This window comes from Gossypium hirsutum, chromosome D12 (genome assembly GCF_007990345.1).
Source record: "Gossypium hirsutum isolate 1008001.06 chromosome D12, Gossypium_hirsutum_v2.1, whole genome shotgun sequence".
Classification (NCBI taxonomy): domain Eukaryota; kingdom Viridiplantae; phylum Streptophyta; class Magnoliopsida; order Malvales; family Malvaceae; genus Gossypium; species Gossypium hirsutum.
The window spans coordinates 24,272,493-24,282,005 of NC_053448.1; the positions used below are offsets into that span (position 1 = coordinate 24,272,493).

General features: G+C 31.3%; 1 non-coding gene across 1 annotated transcript; it reads right to left on the reverse strand.

Moving 5' to 3' along the window:
• Positions 1 to 5,568: 5,568 nt before the first annotated feature.
• LOC121224897 (small nucleolar RNA R71) lies at positions 5,569 to 5,674 on the reverse strand. The gene has a single exon (XR_005922639.1). It is a non-coding gene; the product is annotated as a small nucleolar RNA R71 (small nucleolar RNA).
• Between the last annotated feature and the right edge of the window lie 3,839 nt (positions 5,675 to 9,513).

Genomic DNA, 9,513 nt, shown 5'->3' on the forward strand with positions numbered 1-9,513 from the left:
GTCTAGTTGCAAAGAGTTACATCATCATCGAAAGAAACTAGGAACAATTTACAACTAAGTTGTACAACTATTATGACTAAAACAACCAAAATTTACCTTCATTAATCTTACTTAATTTAGTTCAAATATTGTCAGTAACATCATAATATTTTTAATTAGCTGACCTACTAAACGAAAATACACTATATATTTCTAGTTTAAAAATCTTAACAGGCAGACTTATGAAAAACTAACAATAATAGTTTTAAAATATTTGAATTGATTTCTCTTCATTGAAACATAAAATACTACGGTTCATACTAAGTTACAAAAGAAATTCTAACCCTGAGGCTCAGCCTCTACATCGCCCCACTATACGCATGTTACAATTAAAAGTACAAGTTCACCTAAGCTTGAACAAATTTTGGCTTGATCCCTCTTCAAATACTTATATAAACCAATCTACCTGGAAAACATAACAAAAAACTAAGTTCAAATGAACTTAGTAAGTTACTAATATATCATACCGTTTATGAATTTATAAGCTAGAACTTTATGGTCTGATCTCTTGTTTGACATCACTTGCACAAGTATAGTTCACACATTTTCCTGGCATACTCTTGTCCTCCCTTGCGTTGGCTCGACTTGAAAATTTGTACACTTTCTATATTGTTACAATCCCCCATTTCTATTGGTCTTACTATAGGTGTAAATGCATATTACTTTTATTGACCCATTTGTACTGATTTCGTACGAGATGGGTTTTTACCTCTTTTGTCAGTAGGACATATGCAAATTACTTTAGCAATCATTATCATTGTGGATTATCATACGGTGAAATGTTCCAGAAAACTCATGCATGGAGATTCACACTTGGAGAATGTTTACACGAGGATTTACACATAGAGTCTTATATATGTGGGCTTGAGCTTGGAAAATACATACTTACTTGCTAACCTTTATAAGCGAAATCATAATCATAGATTCATATATACAGGTTCTTATTGTGAACTAATTTTTAAATGTTAGTCACTGCCCAACTCTTGTTTGGCAGATAGTCACTACTAGACTCTTGGTTGGAGGATAGTCACTTCCAGACTCTTGACTTAAAGATAGTCCTTGACGGACTCCTACATGAAAGAATATACTACGGGATTTGACTTGAGAAAATAATTTATATGAACTCTCGTATCTTGAACATAAAAACAAGCTCATGTGATCACTTGCTTGGATAACAACCCATACTAACTCTTCTGAAAGATAGTCATCTTAGTCATCTTGAACTCTTAAAATTGAAACATGAATATAAGATCAGCAACCTATCATAACTTGAATCATAAAGATAAATCTAGCGGAATGTCATACATATGGATTCATATAGAAGATTCATAGATGCGAACTCATATAAGGTGGACTAATACATGCGGATCCATACACGGATATTTACATATAAATGCGTATTCATATACACAAACTATTTCGCGAACTTTTGTATGGAGAGATTCCATGCATAACATTGTCACGAAGCTTAGAGAACAAGTCCAGTGGACTGTCGTAACTTGAATCATGAGATAAGTCAAACGGATCGCCTTATCTTGTATGTGCCCATGGCCATGTGACTTGCTTACATACGTGAGGCTTTAAGCCTTAGACTCCGTAGAGTCTCATACTTGAAAGAACCTGCGTAGGGCTGTCATAAACATGTGCTCATATATCTCCGTATAATCCAATCAAACCTCCACAAAACCAAATATCATGTGTATATATTCTTTGTATAATCTGTCGAAACCTCCACAAAACCAATATCATATGGCATAGAGTGCACAACATAACATTTCTTCATTTTTCATCCGCCATTACATACTTCCATATTCCACATACTATTCATTTTCATGACTAATATATAACAAGAAATCAAATAAACCTATTGTTAATAACACAACACAAATCATACCAAACATATCATCCAACAAACCATATTAGTGATAACCGCTTCAAAATTACTTTACCAATAACAGTCTACCCAACTTATACTTACAACCAGGAATGCATTTGCAAACCAACACTTTACATGCTTTGATAGTACAACAAACATCTCACAACAACATTTTACAATTATACATAAAGCAAACATTAATGATGTGAGTTCAGAAACTCACCAACAAAATACCTGAAAGCTAATACCGACTACATCTGCTTAACCTCCCCTTATCGCCTGAGCCTCCTCTTTCTCACTTAACTAACCATAACAACCACATTAGAATCAAAATGAAGGCATACCATGATTCATTTGCATGCATAAAAAATTTAAAGATTAATTATAACCTTAACCATCACAGTAAAAATTTGATGAATTAAACTGAAGTCCTCAATTTTTCTTCCCTTTTCTTCAATCAAAAGATACAGAAGAGTTAGAAAAGTTGCCAATTTACTATATTCTTAACCTCAAAAGCTAATACATTAGTTTTTTTCCCTTCATGCAGATCACTCTTTAATTTTTCTCTCTTACAAAACAAATTAGAGAAGAAGATAGAAGAAAGAAAATGAATACAGGAAATACGAGAGTGGTCCTCGAAGAATGGCGTCTATCTTTTATATCACCATCTCGCACTTGTACACCAAAACCAATTGATCATTATCAACATTAATGTCCCTCATCATAATGTTTCCCACTAAAGAAAATACTTAGTTCTAAAGTAGTGAGAATAATAATGGAAATCTAGCCAATTACTAAATCAGTTAGCAAGATTCACGTAATTACACTAGGACCCTCATAAACAGGAAGTTTTATAATTAGATACCCAGAATTACTATTATACTTATCCTTTAAGATTTTCGAGTGTGACAAGAACAAAGTTTTAGTATTTATCGAGTGTTTTGTCATTGTTGAGTGCTTGTTAACCGAGGAAGTTGGTGATGTTATGTTTTGGATTTAAATGAATTTTGGATAGTTTAAAATCCCTGGAATGTATTTCTATTAATAAAATTGATTCAGAATGGGTACTTTTAAGTTTTGTGAATTTTAGTCTATGATGACTCGAATTTTGTCAGTGTTAGAAAAATTAGTGTCAAGATTGAAATGTTTAAGTCGTTAGCTAGCAATTAAGCTAAGGGTCCAAGATCAATTAAGACATTATTAAGTTTAACTTAGTGGATTAGCATGACATGATCCTTTGATTTCCACTTACCGAATATAAGATCATGGCCCTTAATTTCATAGTTAATTAAGAATTAATAATTAATGCATGTATGTATGTATATGGCTTAGTGGGAGAGAGAAATGAAAAATAAACTTCATTCTCATTCATCTTCCGGACTACCTCCACCACCGACGGGCAAACACTTGGGTGGAGAATCAACAGAGATACAATCAATATACGTGTGGTGTACTTGGAAATACAAAAATATTGACTTTTTCAGTACCTTTTGAGTTTTGATTCATGTAGTTTTGTAGTAATCTTTGTCGAAATTTATACTTTAATTATAAAATAATTAATTTGCACTCAAATTATTAACATATTGAATTTTAATTATTTTTATAATAAATTTACATAATTTTTGTTTATTTTCAACAGTTTTGCATAAAGGGTGAAAATCGACTGAGTAGTCACCTCGAGAGGCTTGAATCGTTGGGTCAATTTTGGCATCGAGTGAATCAAGAGTATGTCTAATTAATTTTCTAGCCATGGAAGATCCAAAAATATGTATTTAATATATTTTATAATTAATTTTGGTCTAACATAAATTGCGTTAAAAATTAATTATAAGCTTGAAGAAGAAAAATGGGCCGAATTGTGTTAAGAGAAGGTGACTAATCCACCAAGGATTTGGAGGCCCAAACCATCCCATATACCTGACCTAATCAGCTTATTTAGCTGATTTTTATAATTGCAAAATGGCCTTCGAAATTGCCTTTAATTTCTTTCAAACCCCTCCTCTTTTCATGACTTTTATTTTTAGTCGAGCTTTAAGCTAAAAATAATAAGTTTGAATCAATCAAACTTGCTCAAAGCATGGCCGGCCAAGGAAGAGGGAGTGGCTGATTCTTTTTTCTATTTTAGCAGGCATATCTACCAATAAATACCCCTCTTCCCTTCCTCTAAAAGCATCCAACACATCTCTCACTTCATTCATCATTCTCCCTTTTCTCTCTTCCATTCCCTTTCTTGTTTTCTCATTTTCTTTTTCCTCTTTCCCTTTTCAATTTCCCCTCTTGAAAAACATCTTACACACCTCTTGGAGTAGCAGCAATCGAGTACTCGTGAAGGTCTTGGATCATTAGAACGAGTAGAGAAGAGAGGAGCGCACTAGTTTAGCTTCGAAAAACCACTGAGATTTGTTCTTCTAGTTTCCTTCTCTTAACTTTGTTTAAAGTTTTTTTTATCATGAATATGAGTACTTTTTTTGTTGTTCATCAATTAATGAAAATGAATTAAATTCATTTCGTGTTAGATTAATTGTATTATGTCCGCTTAGATTATTTAAAATGTGTTTGTGTTGTTATTAGGTCTAAATAAATTGTTCAATTAAATAAAACCATGATTATTTTATGTTTACATTTTAATTGTAAGGTAGCAATTGAATTAATTATTAACAGGATTGAAATTATAATTAATTGACACAATATTTAATTGATGCATGTTTAATCTTCTACGGTAGTTGAAGGTTAAATTAGTAATGGTATTAAACGGTACATTAGCCTTGCATATCTTTTAAGATTATTGTGATTCAATTGTTCTGATATAGCGATATATTTATACCTCACTTAATTTTATATTTGATTATTAAAATTTGATTAATTGTTTGCATTGACATAGAAATATGTTCAAGAGATTAATGAGTTTTAATAGGTAAGTATGTGCATTAGTAGCAATTTACCGAGTTGCCGTGAAATTATTCGTAACAACATGAACATAGTTTTAACTAATCTAAGTCAAAGAATAAAATTAATCTAACACATTTATGTTATCTTGATTAGACTCAACTTTTTAAAATCGTGCATTGGAACATTTTTACTTTTTTATTTTTTAATTACTTAGTTATATTTTAGTTTTTACGACACCTTTTCAAATCAACATATTTTTCCTTGACTAATTTGTTTAAAGTTGCATTTCATAAATATTTTCTTTCATAGTCCCTGTGGGTACAATAACTCAACATTACTTGTTAACGATTGTGTACACTTGCACATTTCCATCGTTTCATGTATGAGGAGACCAGAAATCGAGGCACAATAATATGTCGTGATAGTGTTTCATGAACTTAATCCGAGTATGAGGAGACCAGGAATCAAGGCACAACAATTCAAGCTGAAGCCAGTCATATTCCAGATGTTTTAGATAGTGGGCCAATTTAGTGGAATGCTGACTAAGGATCCTCACCTTTACCTCAGATTGTTTATGGAGGTGAGTGACTCCTTCAAGTTAGCCGAAGTACCTGAAGAAGCACTAAGATTAAAGCTATTCCCATATTCACTAAGGGACAGAGCTCAAGCCTGGTTGAACTCATTGCCACCAGATTCCATCACCACATGGCAAGAGTTAGCAGAACGATTCCTTATGAAGTGCTTCCCACATAACAAGGATGATAAGTTACGGAATGAGATCACTATCCTCCAACAGATGGATGAAGAGTCCTTGTATGAGGCATGGGAAAGATTTAAAGAATTATTACGAAGATGCCCTTATCACGGAATCCAGCACTGCATCTAATTAGAGATGTTCTATAACAGTCTCAATGCTCACATAAGGATGGTAATAGACACTTTTGCTAATAGTTGTAACACCCCAAAATAGGGCCTAGGAGTTTTAGGGGTATTTTCAGGATTTTAGCCTTAAAGTGTTCGAAATTTTACAATCGATACTGTTTTTTACTATGATTTTTAGAAAATTAAATCAATTTCAGAAAATGAGTTTTAAATACCTTTAATTTTGCAAAAAGGACTAATTTGAAAAAAAGTAAAAACTTGGAGTTTTTATGAAGAAATTTAACCAAATTTTAAAATTTAAGCTAAAACCCCTCATTCTCTAAATTATTTCACGTAAAAATAACCCCTCCAAAAATTAGTGTTTGTTGTCCTTTGTTCTCTCTTATTATTCCAATCAATTTGTAACTCCAAATCCTAATTTCTTTTGATTTCTATCATCTCTTAATTTACAAACCACTATAAAAAGACCAAGAAAAACACCCAAAAACACCATAGTCTCCTCCATTGTCAAGCTTTCGAGTTTTTCGGGTTTTTTATCAAACGCTTGGTTTTTCATCATCTAAGGTAACAGTTCAACTTCTAATTAGTTTTAGACATTATTTAGTCTTTAAAACTAAGTTTTTAGCCACTAAATCGTAAGTTTTAAATAAAAACTAAAAATTGGGTTGTTAATGGTGAAACTCAAGATTTTGAGTAAAAACGTGGTTTCAAAGTGTTTTTCAATTATTTTTAGCATTATTAAGAGGTTTCTAAACTTACTTGGAATTTTCGTTAAAGATTTCTTGAGTTTTAATGAATTTTAAAAAAATAGCCATAAAATATGTCGAAAAAGTCGATACTATGAACAAAGTATTTTATTGTAGTTTAAAGGTTGGGAATTAGTTGTAGATGAATTATAAGATGAATAGAATTGGTTTTAGGTGAAAAGATTAAGTATAGATTGATATATTCAAATTTAAAGTTTGCTATGATATAAGTTTCGGTTATATGGGAACATAGCTTAGGCTTATGTTGTTGATTGCTTGTAGTGAGTTCTTAGCTGATTATTGAATGCATTGTTGTGTGAATTGTTGTGTTGAAGTTTTGGATTCGATAGGGTTTTTTACGAGTAGAGAAAAAGGCAATGAAAAGCTAGTTTGAGCTTCTGACTTTTTCGACGAAAGCGTAATTGGTGAGTGTTCGGAATAATTACTTGTGGACATGATTAAATGCGTTATTTGAGAATTTAATAGTAGCTTAAACCCCTACTTTAAATTCTGAGTGTAAGCTTTCTCATATTTATGTGATTTATGTACATATGTGAATGTGAATATGTAAACTGGGATGAGATGCTATAGCATGTAATATGTGGATATCATAACTACTGTGAAATGACAAATATGTACATGTTATATATATGTTAAATGTTAGTGACAATGTTTTGCTAAAGATGCAAATATGCAGTGATAGTTCACGGATAATCTGTAAGTGATATGTGTTTGTTTCAGATATTTTGGCCTTGTGATCTTGAAACCGTTGGGTCTAGTTGGCATGGCATAGGATTGTGAGCACTCACCTATATGTACAGTGATTTTGGGCGTTGAGGCCCTGGTACATGTTGGAGGGATAAGGGAATATGAGCTAAGCTCCATTGAACGGGACATATGAGGGGGAAATAAGGAGAGTGTTAGCCTTATGCTTCACTTTTGGGACATGTTTGACTCTATGAGTCTATGTGGTGTGTTGGAGATTCGTGTATCTGATGAGTGATGATAAAGTTCACTTTTATGTTGTAACACCCCAAACCCGGTCTAAACGTTATGACCGAATCTGGCGATGTCACATTGTAACACCCCTTACCCGTATTCGACGCCGGAATAGGGTACGAGGCATTACTATAAGACAACATTTGCATACGTATTAAACCGAGTTATAAAATTTCATCCGAATTAAAACTTTCAAATTATTAATGTGTTTTTATAATTCTTTACAACGTATCCTCGAAATATTATATTCATAACAAATAGGGCCTACGAGGCCTAATATTTACTCATGTAATTCAAAGCTTCATTTCCATTTCGTTCAATTCACAATTTCTCATGTTCACAATTCAAATCAATTTCTGAATCCAATATATATATTTCAATCATCTAAAAATATAATTCAAGTTACACGAACTTACCAGGCTAAATTGCAGAAATATCAAAATTCAGGGACATTTTGGTAATTTTCTATTTTCCTCAAATTTCCACCCAATCTTGATATAAATTAATATTTCATTCAATTTATTAATTTAAATAATAAACAATTCATTTCATGCAATTTGGTCACTTTTTGACATCTTTACCAATTTACCCTTAAAATATTACTTTTATTCAATTTAGTCCTTGAACCTAAAACATGCAAATTGACCATTTTTAATTAGAACTCATGCTAGTTGAATAATCATTTATTTTCCTCCTCCTCCTCTCCATTCCACATCCTTAATGTATATAACATGCTTATATGTAACATTATCTATAATTTCACTATTTATTTATTTGTTCATTCAAAGTTGTCCACTTGAGTCATAGTCACTAAATTATTTATATATTGAGCTACGGAATTCCAAATTAAGATCCGCTAAATTCCTATGAAACTATATTCACATATATTCTTACCATAAGATTTTTAGAATTTCTGGTTTATCCAATAAGTACAGTTTATTCTTTAAAGTCATCCTTGTTCTGCTGTCTGACAGTTCCGACCCTTCTTCACGAAAAATTAATTATCTCCTCGTACAGAATTCAGATGATGTTACCGTTTGTTTATATTGAAAATAGACTCATTATGAATTTTAAAAATATAAATTTAAGCCTCTAATTATTTTTACTAAATTTTTTATAATTTTCCAAATTTAGAACAAGGGAACCCGAATTCATTCTGACATTGTCTCACAAAATTTATTATATATCATGATTTACAATTCCATTACTTACACCGTTTCTTCTATGAAAAACTATACTTAATAAGATTTAATTACATATTTTTTTCATCCTATAATTTGATTTCCACAATTTATGGTGATTTTTAAAAGTTAATCTATTACTGTTGTCCAAAACTGTTTTAGTGCAAGATGTTGATTACTAAGTTTATAACTCCCTAATTCCCTTTCTTTATAATATTTCCCATCATTTTCACTTATTTCCCTTCACTAAAATATCAAGAAAATAAGACTTTATTTAAGAAAACTCTACTATAACATCATTTCCATGCTTTTTCAACAATAACAAACTTAAAAATAATTGAAATCTTGATGTTCTTACCTTGTGCTATTGATTTCAATCTTTAACTTGATTTTCTCTCTCCTCCAGCTTCTATTTCTTGAATCTAACTTGACATTCTAGCTCCCCATTGTTTCCTTATTACTTTTCTCTCATGGAAGCTATGGAAATTCTTTTGATTTCTAGGTGAAAAAGTGAATTTTTGGTGAAAGGACCAAATTGTAAAGAAAGCAAAACTTTCTTTCTTCTCTTCTCTTCTAACGTTGGGTGCATGGAAAGATGATGATTTTTTCATCATCTTTCCTCCCTTTTATATTAATCATTTAACAATAAAATAATACTTAAAATCTTAATAAAATATTAATTAAATAACATTTATCTAATTAATTAATTAAAAATATCGCAAACATCATCATTACCTACTAGAATTCTCTCTCTCTCTCTTTATTTGACCATTTTGCCCTTTATAATCTTTTTAAATTCCATCCTTAAGTCATCACTTAATTTGGTAAAATTACAATTTAGTCCCTCAAAATTCTTCACCCTTTTCAATTTGGTCCTAATTCATCCATTTTCCTTAGTTTC